The following is a 15121-nucleotide window of genomic DNA, read 5'->3' as shown; positions in this document are numbered from 1 at the left end:
TCTCTACTGTCTTGAAGTTAGTCACATATTCATAGAATGGTCTTTGTTTTAACGTGATAAATACTGTAATTAGGGGATCATAAAGTTCTGTTGAGTTTTTGTGCTGACTTGAGTGATCTGGCTGACAACCAATATCAATTCTGCCCTGGGAAGATTTGGTAGTTCCTGTTTTCAGCCTGTATGTCATTTTGCCTCTGTCAGCCTCTTCCCAGTATTATACTAAAGACAATGAAATCACTTTAAAAGGGAAAGAGAAGATCATTGTTTGGATTACCAATGTTATTTGTTGCACAATAATGGTGCAATTGCAGAGTAGAAGTGAATCCCTAAAGAAAATGATTGATTTATTTTGCATGATTTTTGACAGAAGTTTGGATTAAAATTCTAAAAGGCACTGCAGTAAGAAATTAAGCGAATTCTACCGAGTGGACATAAACACAGATCTTTTTGAACATGTAGTGAAACAATTTATTCATTTAATCAATAATGATGAGATCTGTGCTTCAAGATCATCAGCTGACTTTTACAGACTTGTTTGTGGTGGGTTGCAGGCAACCTTTCCAAATGTGGAAACCAGTCTGAAAATATTTTCAACAATACCTGTCACAAATGCTTCCAGTGAAATGTATTGAAAAGAGTTTAAACAAAAAGTGTTTGCAAAGTATGATGAGTCAGGGACATTTCACATGTTCAGCAATATTGAGAATCGAAAGGATGTCTTTAAAAGATTTTACCTGCAATGCTGTAATTTATGATTCTGTAAAGAAAAAGTGTAGAACAAAGGCTATCTAAATTGCCATGCCAACAAGGGATGAAGTACGAAAATCTTAAAAATCTGGCCCATTTCTATATTCTCTTGTTTGAATTCTGTTTTTCCAAAATACACCATTGCTGGTCTGAAATAATGGTTGCAGTTGGTCACATGCTGGTAGTTCTCGAGACTGGCCTTGAGAAAATCTCTAGGACAACAAACGGAATCCTGCCAAACAGAGCAACTAATATTGGACTTGGACTCACTGCACGCTCCACTCACGTGAACTTAGGGTAATAACTATTTGATTTTGTGAGTGGGGGTAAGGATGCTAACTTTTATTTCTGACACTGAATGAGGCTCTGTGCAAAATACTGGATGGCAGCGTATACATCTTGTTGATCGGAGCATTTGCTCCTTCACTGGACTGTGGACTGTGCTGCAGTAATATCATTAGCTGATTTTTCCACCTCGTTGCTCATGAGACAGTTCCATGTTTGCACGCCTCAAGACTCACATCACAATATTGACCATCTTTACCATCAATCTGACAAGAGGTAAGCCTGGATTTCAATTCAGCAATTATTCGTACAGGTGTTAAAAAGGACTGATCAATTTGTGTAATTTTGTGGCTTCTGCCTTTGTGTTCTGTGGGGTGAGGGTGGGTGGGGTCAGGAGGGGCATGAGGTGGGGTGAGAGCGGGACTCATGACCTGTAAATCCGCTTCTGAAGCTGGTACTATCACCTCAGACTGAAGGCAGACGGACTCCTTCATCATGGATTGCAATCTGACGGGTGCTGCTAACATTCCTTCCTGATGTCCCCATGCTCGACTTTGCAGCTCCAGCAACTTTTTTTATGATCGAGCCTGAAGGCTCATCATCTGACTCGGACTCAGCAGATTCCGGGCCTCCTGCAGTCCTCCAAGTGTCGGCGATGACTCATGTCCCTGCCTCTACCTGCTGTAGATCAGATTGTGTGCTATGATCATCAGACTGTGACCCGCATGCTATTCTAGAACTAGGTCCCATTGAGATGTGTGTCTCTGTGCTCGCGGTTCAAGAAGGCAACTCACCACTACCTTCCCAAGGGCCATTAGGGATGGACAATAAATGTTGGCTGACCCAGTGACGGCCCGTCCCTTGAACAAATATTTTTAAAAATAATTTCAGGGAAAGTTCTGTCCCTTTGTCTCTACCCTTGCTTGAGGAAGGGGTCTTTTAGAAATTCCATTTGTTTTCTCCATTTACTTACCCAGTCCCAATCAATGAGTGGGTAATTTACAATGAAGCACCACTAAACTTATCACCCAGTCTACAAAGTCCTCTCTACCTCCAGATGTCAAATCCATGGCCCATATGACCTGGTGAGAAATCCCCCCCCACACACCTTTGAACTGGGAGTTGCAGTTTGGCTAGTTTTAAGCAGGGTTTCTTTTTGTTCCATATTAAAGAACTTAGAGCACCCGATAAATTTCCTTTAGGACCTTAGCAGAAAGCAAGATTGGCAGCATCTATAAAGGATTTAATAACTGAGGCAGCACACTCATTTTAATCAGTGCTCCCCTACCCCCCCAGCCACAATATCGGTAAGGAGGACCAACGATGTAGGTCCTACTTGATAGACACAGGTAAGGGGGGGGGGGGGTGAGGTTTGCCCCATTAAAATGGCTGAAAGAGGGCGTAACAAAACTACCAAAATAAGTAAATCCTGAGAATGGCCATCTAAAATGGGAAATTAGCAAAGGGGGAAGGTCTCCCTCTAAGCCTTCCCAGAGGCATAGTCTCAAACTTTCTGAAATTGATCTTATAACCCAAGAAAAAGCTAAATCTACCCAACACATCAGTAATAGCAGGGACAGAAACATCCGCCTTAGATACAAATAGCAACACATCATCTGCATACAGCATAATTTATTTGTTAATACTATGACAATTCTAAATTAAACCAATTTGGTTTATTTTTGCACCAACCAAAATCATTTTGGAATTAGTTTACACATTTTAAATTAATAAATTGTCGAGATTGCTCGATTGGCTTCAATTTGCATTAAATGTATAAATTAGAATAATTCTTGTACATAAACGTCTAGGTTAGGAGATTGAGCTGAAGGGCAGATCATAATACCTGCTCCAGTACACCAGAAGAGGGAGCAATCACAGTCATTGCTGAATGTATCTGCATGTTATTAAAAAAGTTGTTGCTATCAATCCCTCTCTGTCCATCCTATTTATGTATTCTTATCACTGTATGAGAGACACATATATATGGAGTAGCACAATAAAGCTACCATGTTTGATTGAACGCCAGCACTTTGGCTTCCTGCCAAGCCCACTCTAGACCTGACAATGTTTGTAACCTCCCTGCTCACACCTTACCTGCCAAGCACTCTGCCGCCTCATATATCAGTCTCGGACCTAGCTTCTTTAATCACAGCCTGCATGATCATGCTTTTTAAAAAATCTCCTCCACTAACCACTTCTGGCCTGACCATCACCCCCATATCCAACAATGATCCACCCATCCTTCCCCAAACCTAAATCTGAACAGCCTGCAGCCTCTGTTCAACAAAGAGAACATCCACATAAGCCAGTAAATCGTTCAGGGGGAAAAAATATAAAGCATTCAAAAACACATGTTGAAAATCAATAAAATAACTGTTTTGCACATGTTGATTTATAGCATTGGTCTCTCCATCCATTTAGGTGAAAATTGTAGCAGAATACAGCACCACCTCAGTTTATTCCTGACAGCAAATTACAATAAAGCATTCATTCTTTTTTTGCAAAACATTGCATTGAAAGCATTTTAAGTATGTACATAATTACAGAAATACAAAAGCCAACCGCAGCAACAGGTAACAAAATCTCCCCACATCCCCCCTGACAACAGCCCCCCCTCACCTCACTGGAATCCCTAGTGCCCGCCTCCCTTTTGTAACTTATTGTCTCACCCCCCAACCAGACAAAAAAAACCAATCACACTCCCCCTCCGCTGACGGCTCAATACTCCTTAAAGACGTTGATAAACAGCTTCCACCTCAATGTGAACCCCTCCTCCATCACCCCACAAATGGTGAACTTGATCTTTTTCAAATGCAGGAACTCTGCCAAATCGCTCACCCATACCTTCACCTTGGGTGGCTGAGTCCCGCCAACACAATAAAATCCATCTCCAGGCTATCAGGGAGGTAAAGGCCAAGACATCGGCCTCTCTCCCCACCTGTACTCCTGGATCCTCCAACATTCCAAATATCGCCACTTCCGGACTTGGGAGCTACCTCTACCCCCAAAATCTTGACATTATATCCAAAAATCCCAGACTTACTTATTAATTTTGCTCTTTTGTATTTATATATATTAAAGGTATTAAACATACTTGTTACAATTGTATATACGTATAATTAATAATTTGATATTTAAATCATGAAATCTCACGGCATTAGGTCAAACATGGGAAGGAAACCTTCTGCTTATTACCATCCTGCCCCCTAATGCCCCCCCACCCACCCAGTTGATGAATCTGTACTCCAGATGGTGAAGGAGCTAACAAGAGGCAGAACAAACACTTGATCTCGTCCGCATCAATTGCCTGTCACAGGTGCATCCATGAAAGTAGTCCTTGTGGAGTCAAGGTTCTGTCTTTTGTGGCACGATCACTGTACTGAATGGATTAGATTTAGAACAAATCTGGCAACTCAAGATTGGGCATCCATTAGCTGCTGTGGGACATCAGCAGCAGCAGAATTGTATTCAACCACAATCTGTAACCTCATAGCCTGGCATATTTCCTACTCTGCCACCTTCTCAACCCTGTCCTTTACCTGAACGGTGATGACCCCCTCACCACCACTCAGCTCTCAAAAGGGGAGAGCAACCTACAGTCCTATGGGACTGTGGCAACATTGACATTTTATTTATTATCACCAAGTCAAGGAAACAACCTGGTTCAATGCAGGAGAGTATGCCAGGAGCAGCATCAGGTATACTTAAAGACATGGGGCGGAATTCTCCGCTCCCGGGAAAAATCGGGAGGGCTGTCGTGAACTCGGCTGAGTTTCACGACGGCCTCGGAGGCCGCACCTCACCCCCTATTCTCCCCTCCCGGCAGGGCTAGGAGCGGTGCTCCGTAACTCTCGGCCGTGGGGGCGTCGCGCCAAGAATGATGCGTCCGGCGCGCCTAATGACGTCAGCCGCGCATGTGCAGGTTGGCCGGCTCCAACCCGCGCATGTGCGGCTGACATCATGACGCTGATGGCACAAACCCGCGCATGGCGGTGGCCGTCTTTCCCCTCAGCCGCCCCGCAAGACATGGCGGCTTGATGTTGCGGGGCGGCGGAGGGGAAATAGTGCGTCCGATTTGAACGCCGGCCCGACGATCGGTGGGCACCAATCGCGGGCCTGTCCCCTCCTGAGCACAGTCGTGGTGCTCTTTCCTTTCTAGGCCACCTACAAGCCCCAAATGGGCTTCTCACTCCCGTTTCACGACGGCAGCGACCAGGTGTGTTTGCCGCCGTCGTGAAACGGCCGCGAACGGCAGGCCGCTCAGCCCATCGGGTCGGAGAATCGGCATTCGCCGTGAAAAACGGCGAGCGGTGATTCCTCCGCGCGGGATGGGGAGAATCGCGGGGGGCGCCAGGGGGGCGTGAAATTTGTCGGGGGGCCCAGGTATGCCCTGTCCACAAAAAGCAGAACAAATCGAACCTGGGGCGGAATTCTCCGCAACGGCCGATGCCATTGTGAAACCTGGAGTGTTTCACGACGGCGTCGGAGACCGCTCCTCGCCCCCTATTCTCTCCCCCCCGGGGGGGGCTAGGAGCGGCGTTGCGGAGAACTCGGCCGCCGGGCCTTGACGCTGGCGTCAAGGCGGCGCGCCGAGAATGACGCGGCCGGCGGCGCCTAATGACGTCAGCTGCGCATGCGCATGTTGGCCGGCTCCAACCCACGCATGCGCGGTTGCCGTCTTCCCCTCCGCTTGATCTTCCGGTGCGGTGGAGGGGAAAGAGTGCGTCTCTTGGAGACGCCGGCCCAACGAGTCCCCTCCCGAGAACGGCCGTGGTGCTCAATCCCCTCTCCGCCCCCCACAGGCCCCAAACTCACCTTTCGTGTGCTGTTCATGCCGGCAGCGACCAGGTGTGGTTGCCGCCGGCGTGAACAGGTCGGGAACGGGAGGCTGCTCGGCTCATTCGCGACGGATAATCGCGGGTTGCCGTGAAAAACGGCAACCCGCGATTCTCCGAGCGGCGTGTCACAAAACGTGACACGCCATTTTGGGGGGGGTGGGAGAATCGCGGGGGCTGCCAGAGCGGCCCTCCCGCGATTCTCCCACCCGGCCTGGGGAGCGGAGAATCGTGCCCCTGGCCAAATACCACTACATCAGTCAATTCTTCAACAGTAGCAAAGTGATGGAAAGTTGACAGTGGTATCAAAAGGCACTTTCTTATCAATAACCTGCTCACTGATACTCAGTTTGTGTTCCGCCAGGGTCATTCACCTCCCGACCTCATTACAATCTTGGTTCAAACATGGATAAAAGAGCTGAGCTCAGGAGGTGAGTTGGGAGTGACTGCCCTTGACCTTTTTGGTTGGATGTTTTCATGAAAGTTTTATCACATGAACTCCTGTCTTCAACCACCTCCACCCTTGCCAAGGAAGGACGGTAGAAAGAGGGAAAATCGACCGTGGATATCTAAGGAAATAAGGGAGAGTATCAAATTGAAGGAAAAAGCATACAAAATGCAAAGATTAGTGGGAGACTAGAGGACTGGAAAATCTTTAGGGGGCAAGAGAAAGCTCCTAAAAAATCTATAAAGAAGAGTAAGATAGATTATGAGAGTAAACTTGCTCAGAATATAAAAACAGATGGTAAAAGTTTCTACAAAGGTAAATATTGGTCCCTCAATTAATCCCAGAATTGAGGGGGTTGGATTATAAGGAGAGGTTGAGTAGACTGGGACTGCATTCGTTGGAATTTAGAAGGATGAGGGTGGATCTTATAGAAACATATAAAATTATGAAGGGAATAGGTAGGATAGAAGCGGGCAGGTTGTTTCCACTGGCGGGTGAAAGCAGAACTACATAGAACATAGAACATACAGTGCAGAAGAAGGCCATTCGGCCCATCGAGTCTGCACCGACCCACTTAAGCCCTCACTTCCACCCTATCCCCGTAATCCAATAACCCCTCCAAACCTTTTTTTTTGGACACTAAGGGAAATTTAGCATGGCCAATCCACCTAACCTGCACGTCTTTGGACTGTGGGAGGAAACCGGAGCACCCGGAGGAAACCCACACAGACATGGGGAGAACGTGCAGACTCCGCACAGACAGTGACACAGTGGGGAATCGCACCTTGGACCCTGGCGCTGTGAAGCCACAGTGCAAACCACTTGTGCTATCGTGCTGCCCTAGGGGGCATAGCCTCAAAATAAGGGGAAGTATATTTAGGACTGAGCTTAGGAGGAACTTCTAAGGTAGTGACTCTGTGCTTCCGTAGGTACAGTGTTAAGGAGAAGGTCCTGTGCTGGGCCAAGCAGAAGCAGGTGGTGCAGTGGGCTGGAGCTGGTATACGTGTACGTGTATACATGTGGAAAGCGGGCTGCTTTCAACCGGGTGAAGAGGGCAGTGTGGCATTGTATATCCAGTGAAGCTGAGGGTGACTTACAAGCTCAAGGATTTTTATTTTGGAACGGCGGAAGCAGCGGAGGAGTTTGCGAAGGCAGAAGGACTGTGGCAGAACTGAGAAATTGAGAAATGGCCATGTGCCGATGTAACCTCATGACTGTATTTTCCTCTTCTTTGTTTCACTGCGTGCAGGTGTATGGGCTAAAGGAGTCAATGTTGTATATATTTGGAAAAGGGAAGTGATGGGACTTTCACTCGAAGTGAGGGCTCTTTGGGGTGTAGGTGGATATGCGGGGTTTGTGTGCTAAAAGGGGATTTCTGGGCTTTCCTAGGGCCGTGCAAGGGGGAAAGGGACCCGGGCGGGGGCCTCCACGCTGGCCGGTTTAAGCCGGCCAGTGAACGGGAGTGAGGTGGGGGGAGGGCCTGCGGCCATCGGAGCCTGGCAGAACAGGGTCCGTGGGGTGGTGGGAGGATGGGATCGTTGTTATTGTTAAGGGGATTGATTTTGTATTTGTTACCGTTTACTGCCTGTGGGTGGGGTGTAAATTTTGAAGGAAAATGTGAAAAGAAATGGAGAATAAAAACATTTTAAAAATAAATATGGCAGTCAATATGGTCGCCTTCCTTAATCCTAATTATGTTTGCTTTAGAGTCGCCAGGTATCTTTCGATACTGCCATAAGGTAATACTGATCAAAGAGCCAATACACCAGTTAGTTAGTTTCTAAGTCAATACTATTTATTTACACACACAGTAATATCTACTCATGCACAAAATACTACAAACTAAACTATCTCTAACGCCTATACTTAACTTTGGGTGCGCACTCAGTCAGAGGAGCAATGGCCGTTGTTTGGATCTGAGGTTGTTGGGTCAGAAGTGGTACAGGAGAACAGCTAAGGTTGTCCGTCTGGCAGCGAGCATTGACCTTGGACTTACTTGCTTCTGGTACAGCTGGTGGACGGGTCTCTCCGCTTTGAGAGCCGAATCCAAGAGAGCAATTCTCTCGTGGGGGTTCCTTCTTATACCTGGAGGGGCTTGGTGCGCTTTTAGGCGGGCCTTAATCCTGGCCCCAATTAATTGGGCCGCTTCTTGATCACTGGTATTGGTTTTGACCAATAAAGTGGTGGGTGCCCTGATGGCTGGGCGTGTCTCTGGTGGCCGTTGGCCTGGCTTTGTTTGTGCTTTCGGTTTGGGAAACTGGCGTTGGGATGTCTGAAACAGTATCGGTTGCTTGAGTGTCTTTCCTTTGTTCCCGGAGATGGTCCATCAGTATGTTAATTGACCTACAGTTTCAGTCTCGTCTGGGAGCTGCCTTCTCAATACGCATACAGGCCCTGTGCCTGCTTACTTTCCTAACATTGTCCATAGTTCCCTACATTAATTGCGAGCATCCATTTTGTATTCTGGAAGTGGCCATCCCAGATGGCTACACTGGTGTGTCTGTACCACCACCTGCTGGTTGGAGGTCGCACCACCAGCCATCTATGATATTGCTTACAGGCATATCACCACAGCTTCCTTCAGGCCCAGGTGATGCCAGGAGCCTGTGCATACTTTGTTTTCTTTATTCTTTCATGGGATGTGGGCTTCGCTGGGGAGACACAGACTCTTATACTCCGCCTTACAGGGCGGAACCAGCAGGCAGGCAGGCTTCACCAATGATCTTCCTGTCTGAGGTACCTCCCACAGCAATGATCTTACAGCCTCAAACTAGGTACCGTAATACCCCTAATACCGACTACCACATGGGATAAAAGGGATAGAGTGGAGGCATGGGGCTTAAGTAGGATGCTTTTTCCAAGGGCCGGTGCAGACTAGATAGGCCAAATGTCCTCCTTCTGCACTGTAAATTCTATGATTCGATGACACGGAGAGAACGTGCAGACTCCGCACAGACAGTGACAAGCTGGGAATCGAATCTGGGTCCCTGGAGCTGTAAAGCAACAGTGCTAACCACTGTGCTACTGTGGCGCCCAAAATTAACAGTCACTTGGCCAAGTCTGAATTAAGGAAAGATAGCATGGTTTTCTTAAAGGCATTCGATAAGGTGCCACATCTGAGCTAAATGCAAGGTAAGGACACCTAGTATTTGTGGTGATATGGCGAGTATTACTTAATGGACAGGAGGCAAGGAATAGGGATGAAATGGGGCATTTTCAAGTTGGCAAGCTACAACTAATGGAGTACTAAAAGGATCAGTGCTGCATCCTTGACTATTTAAATCTATATTAATGACTTTGATGGAGGGACTGAGAATATTTATCTATGACCTCCTCTCCATCATAAAGTCAGAAGTGGGAATATTTGTTGGTGATTACACAATACCCAGCACTATTAATGACTCCTCAGGCACTGAAGCAGTCTGTACCCATATGTAACAGGCACTGGACAACATTTAGGCTTCGGCTGATGGTGTATTTGTGCTACACCAGTGCCAGGCAATGACCATCTCCCGCAAGAGAGAATCCAACCATTTCCCATTGACATTCAATGGCATTACCATTGCTAAATCTCTCATTATCAATATCCTGGGGGTTACCATTGACCAGAAACTCAACTGGACAAGTCTATAAGTACTGTGGCTACAAAAGCAGCTCAAAGTCTGGGAATTCTGCGCAGAGCAACTCACCTCCTGGATCTTGGAATTTACAGTGCAAAAGGAGGCCATTCGGCTAATCGAGCCTGCACCGGCCCTTGGAAAGAGCACCCTACCTAAGCCCACACTTCCACCCTATCCCCATAACCCAGGACCCCAGCTAACCTTTTTAGACACTAAGGGCAATTTAGCATGGCCAATCCACCTAACCTGCACATCTTTGGACTGTGGGAGGAAACCGGAACAGCCAGAGGAAACCCACACAGACACGGGGAGAATGTGTAGACTCCGCACAGACAGTGGCCTAAGCCGGGAATCGAACCATTCGACCCTGGAGCTGTGAAGCAACTGTTCTAACGACTGTGCTACCATGTTGCCCAGTGCCACCATGCTTCCTGACTTCCCAAAGCCTGTCCACCATCAATAAGGCTCAAATCTGGAGCGTGATACTCTCCACTTGTCTGGATGATTATAGTTCCAACAATACTCAAGAAGCTCAACACCATCCAGGACAAAGAAGCCGTCTTGATTGGCACACCATCCACTACCTTACTCGTGTCTGGCAAATCTGTTAGAGTTCTTTGAGGAGGTAACAAGCAAGTTAGACAAAGGAGAACCAGTGGACATGATTTATTTAGATTTCCAGAAGGCCGATGACAAGGTGCCGCATAGGAGACTATTAAATAAGTTAAGAGCTCATGGTGTTCATGGTAAGATCCTGGCATGGATAGAGGATTGGCTGACTGGCAGAAGACAAAGAGTGGGGATAAAGGGGTCTTTTTCAGGATGGCAGCCGGTGACTAGTGGTGTGCCTCAGGGGTCTGTGCTGGGACCACAACTTTTTACAATATACATTAATGATCTGGAAGAAGGTACTGAAGGCACTGTTGCTAGGTTTGCAGATGATACAAAGAGGGACAGGTAGTATTAAGGAAGCAAGGGGGCTGCAGAAGGACTTGGACAAGCTAGAAGAGTGGGCAATGAAGTGGCAAATGAAATACCATGTGGAAAAATGTGAGGTTATGCACTTTGGAAGGAGGAATCTAGGCATAGACTATTTTCTAAATGGGGAAATGCTTCGGAAAGCAGAAGCACAAAGGGATTTGGGAGACCTTGTTCACGATTCTCTTAAGATTAATGTGTAGGTTCCGTTGGCAGTTAAGAAGGCAAATGTAATGTTAGCATTCATGTCAAGATGGCTAGAATACAAGACCAGGGATGTACTTCTGAGGCTGTATGAGGCTCTGGTCAGACCCCATTTGGAGTATTGTGAGCAGATTTCGGCCCCATATGAAAGGAAGGATGTGCTGGCCTTGGAAAGGGTCCAGAGGAGGTTCACAAGAATGATCACTGGAATGAAGAACTTGTCGTATGAGGAATGTTTGAGGACTTTGGGTCTGTACCCGTTGGACTTTAGAAGGATGAGAGGGGATCTTATTGAAACATACAAGATACTGTGAGGCCTGGATAGAGTGGACGTGGAGAGGATGTTTCCACTTGTAGGAAAAACTAGAAGCAGAGGACACAATCTCAAATTAAAGGGACGATCCTTTAAAACAGAGATGAAGAGGAATTTCTTCAGCCGGAAGGTGGTGAATCTATGGAACTCTTTGCCGCAGATGGCTGTGGAGGCCAATTCACTGAGTGTCTTTAAGTTCTTGATTAATAAGGGGATCAGGGTTTATGGGGTGACAGCAGGAGAATGGGGATGAGAACATATCAGCCATGATTGAATGGCGGAGCAGACTCGATGGGCCAAGTGGCCTAATTCTGCTCCTATGTCTTATGGTCTATGGTCTTGTGGTCTTACTCATTCACTTCCTCCACCACCAACAAACAGTAGCAGCTGTGTGTACTGCCTACAATACACACTGCAGCAACTCACCAAACCTCCTTTGACAGCACCTTTAAGCCCATGACCTCTATCATGTAGAAGGACAAGGGCAGAGGATGCATGGGAACACCACTGTAAGTTCTCCTCCAAGCCATTAGCCATCCTGATTTAGACCTATAACCCCGTTCCTTCATTGTTGCTGGGTCAAAATCTTGGCACTCCCCTCCTAACAGCACTGTGGATGTACCTACACCACTTGGACTTCTGGAGTCCACTGCCATCTTCTCAAGGGCAGTTTGGATGGGCAATAAATGCTGGCCTAGTCACAGTGCCAGATCCCGGGTTCAATTCCCGGCTTGGGTGTGAAGTTTGCTCGTTCTCCCCGTGTCTGCGTGGGTTTCATCCGGGTGCTCTGGTTTTCTCCCACAATCCAAAGATGTTCAGGTTAGGTGGATTGGCCAACCTAAAACTGTCCGAGGATGTGCAGTTAGGTAAGGTTACTGGGTCACGGGCATTTGACTGGGGAGTCAGCCTAGGTAGGGTGCTCTTTCAGAGGGTTGGTGCAAACTGCGGACTCAATGGGCCAAATGACCTTCTTCTGCACTGTCGGGGTTCTCAGGGATATTATGGAACAATAAAAAAAAACTGGCTGTGCAGTTCCACATTGTATGAGATTTGTTGTTGCATCTCTGCATTGGTTAGACATGTTTAACCTCCAGACTTCCAAGGTCTCTTTCTATTTCCTTTTTATATGAATACTGGTGTTGTTTATTTTTCCATCCTATATGCAGTACTTTGTACTTAGAATCATATAGCCTCCTCTTCTGATCTTTCCCCATTGGCCTGAAACATTTTCAAGTATTTGTCCAATTCCTTTAACTACGTTAACTTCCATAAAGCAGCAGGAGTTTGGAGAGTGAGAGAGCTCATAAAGCAGCGGGAGTTCAGAGAGAGAGAGAGACCATAAAGCTGTGTGAGTTCAGAGAGAGAGAGAGAGCCCATAAAGCAGTGGGCGTTCAGAGAGAGAGCTCCAAAAGAAGCAGGAGTTTTGAGAGAGACAGCTCATAAACAGAGGGAATTCAGGGAGAGAGCTCATAAAACAGTGGGAGTTCAGAGAGAGAGAGAGAGAGAGTCCATAAGATAGCTCATAAAGCACCAGAGAGTAAAAGCTGGGAATTTACAGATAAAATATAAAAGTGATATCACAGGTGTCCCAAAAGTTGATTAATTGCTAAGTATAGGCCTTTCTGAAGTCAGCATACAGAAGAAAATTAGAGAGTGACAGGTGAGTTATATTACGTTCTCCCCTAGTCTGTGTGGGATTCCTCCGGCAGCTCCGGTTTCCCCCACAGTTCCTGAAAGACGTGCTTGATAGGTGAATTGAACATTCTGAATTCTCCCTTAGTGTACCCAAACAGGTGCTGGACTGTGGCGACTAGGGGATTTTCACAGTAAACTTGTATAAAGTTTAAGGTGTGTGAATGCAGCTCAGCCACGTGGCATGTGCATTCTGTGAGATGTGGGAAGTCAGGCACTTACAAAGTGACCCCAATGACTATATCTGCAGGAAGTGTTACCAGCAGCAGTAGCTTTGGGGTTCAAGGTTGTGGAACTTGAGCGGCGGCTTGAGTCACTGTAGTGCATCACAAGGCTGAAGATTACATGGATAGTGCATTTAGAGAGGTGGTAACAGCACAGCTAAGAAGTACACAGGCAGAGAAGGAATGGATGACACAAGAGTATCTGAGAGAAACAGGTAGGGGGTGCAGGAATCCCTGAGGCTATTTCACTCCTGATGGAACCATCAATTCACGAGACACGTGTTTTAAGACATGAACAGTGGTTTTAATCTACTTGCTACAGAGCCAGCCTGTTACCCGTTGAACTCTCGATGAACTGCAGGCTGGCTCTGGACAAGGGTATTTATACAGCAGTCCAGGGGGAGGAGTCGTGGGCAGAGCCAATGGTGGAGCCCTGTACAAACTCCTGAGAATTCCCAGAGCTACTCCCCCTAGTGGTCGGATAACGCTACTGCACTTACAATGGTATTGGTAAATACAGTGTGAATTACTAAGTTACACTCACCACATTCACCCCCTGCAAAAAAAATCAAGTCCGGCGGAGGTGGTGGTCTACAAAGTAAGTCTGTCCGGTGGTCGAACTGTCCGCTGTGATCTGCGGAGCACTGGGGTTGCAGCCTCTTGCGGTGGCTGGATGGGTGTTGTGTGCTGGGGTACAATGGCGGACTCCAGGGGAGGGTTGTGTCCAAGCTTCATACTCTTCTGGTTCGACCGGGGACTGGGGGCGCTGGGGGCTGGCCGGCGCGTGTGCACAGAGCTGGTGGAGCGAGCTCGTGGGCTCAGGAGCGCGAGGGGGCAGCAGCATGGGGTATAGGGTGAGGGGTCCTTCGGTGGGATTAGAGGGGGCGCTGGATCCGGCGGGTGCCAGATCCCGGAGGGATACTGTGTCCTGGCGGCCGTCAGGGAACTCGACGAATGCGTACTGGGGGTTGGAGTGGAGCAGGCGCACCTTCTCAACAAGGGAGTCGGTTTTGTGTGCCCTGACGTGTTTCCTCAGGAGTACCGGGCCCGGTGTCCTCAGCCATGCCAGAAGTGAGACCCCCGTGGTAGTGCCCCTGGAAAAAATGAAGAGCCTCTCGTGAGGGGTCTGATTGGTCACTGTACACAAGAGGGACCTAATAGCGTGGAGCGCATCTGGGAGGACCTCCTGCCGCTGGGAGACTTGGAGCTTTCTAGACCGGAGGGTCAGTAGGACGGTCTTCCACACCGTCGCGTTCTCCCTCTCCACCTGCCCGTTCCCCCTGGGGTTGTAGCTGGTAGTCCTGCTCGAGGCAATGCCCTTGTTGAGCAGGTACTGACGCAGCTCGTCGCTCATGAAGGACGAACCCTGGTCGCTGTGCACGTAGCTGGGGAAACCGAACAGGGTGAAGATGCTATGCAGGGGCCTAATGACTGTGTGGGAGGTCATGTCAGGGCACGGGATAGCAAATGGGAAACGGGAGAACTCATCTACGACATTTAGAAAGTAATCGTTCTTGTTAGTTGAGGGGAGTGTCCCTGTGAAATCAATCGCGAGGTGTTCAAAGGGCCTAGAAGCCTTGACCAGGTGGGCCCTGTCTGGTCTATAGAAGTACGGTTTGCACTCCGCACAGATCGGGCAGTCCCTGGTGACCGCTTTTACCTCCTCGTTGGAGAAAGGCAGGTTTCGAGCTCTGATGTAGTGGGCGAGCCGGGTGACCCCCGGGTGCAGAGGTCGTTGTGGATGACTTTCAGTCTGTCAATCTGCACGCTGG

The sequence above is a fragment of the Scyliorhinus canicula genome, chromosome 5 (assembly GCF_902713615.1).
Source record: "Scyliorhinus canicula chromosome 5, sScyCan1.1, whole genome shotgun sequence".
In the NCBI taxonomy this organism is placed as follows: Eukaryota; Metazoa; Chordata; class Chondrichthyes; order Carcharhiniformes; family Scyliorhinidae; genus Scyliorhinus; species Scyliorhinus canicula.
Note: the sequence above shows the minus strand (reverse complement) of the source record.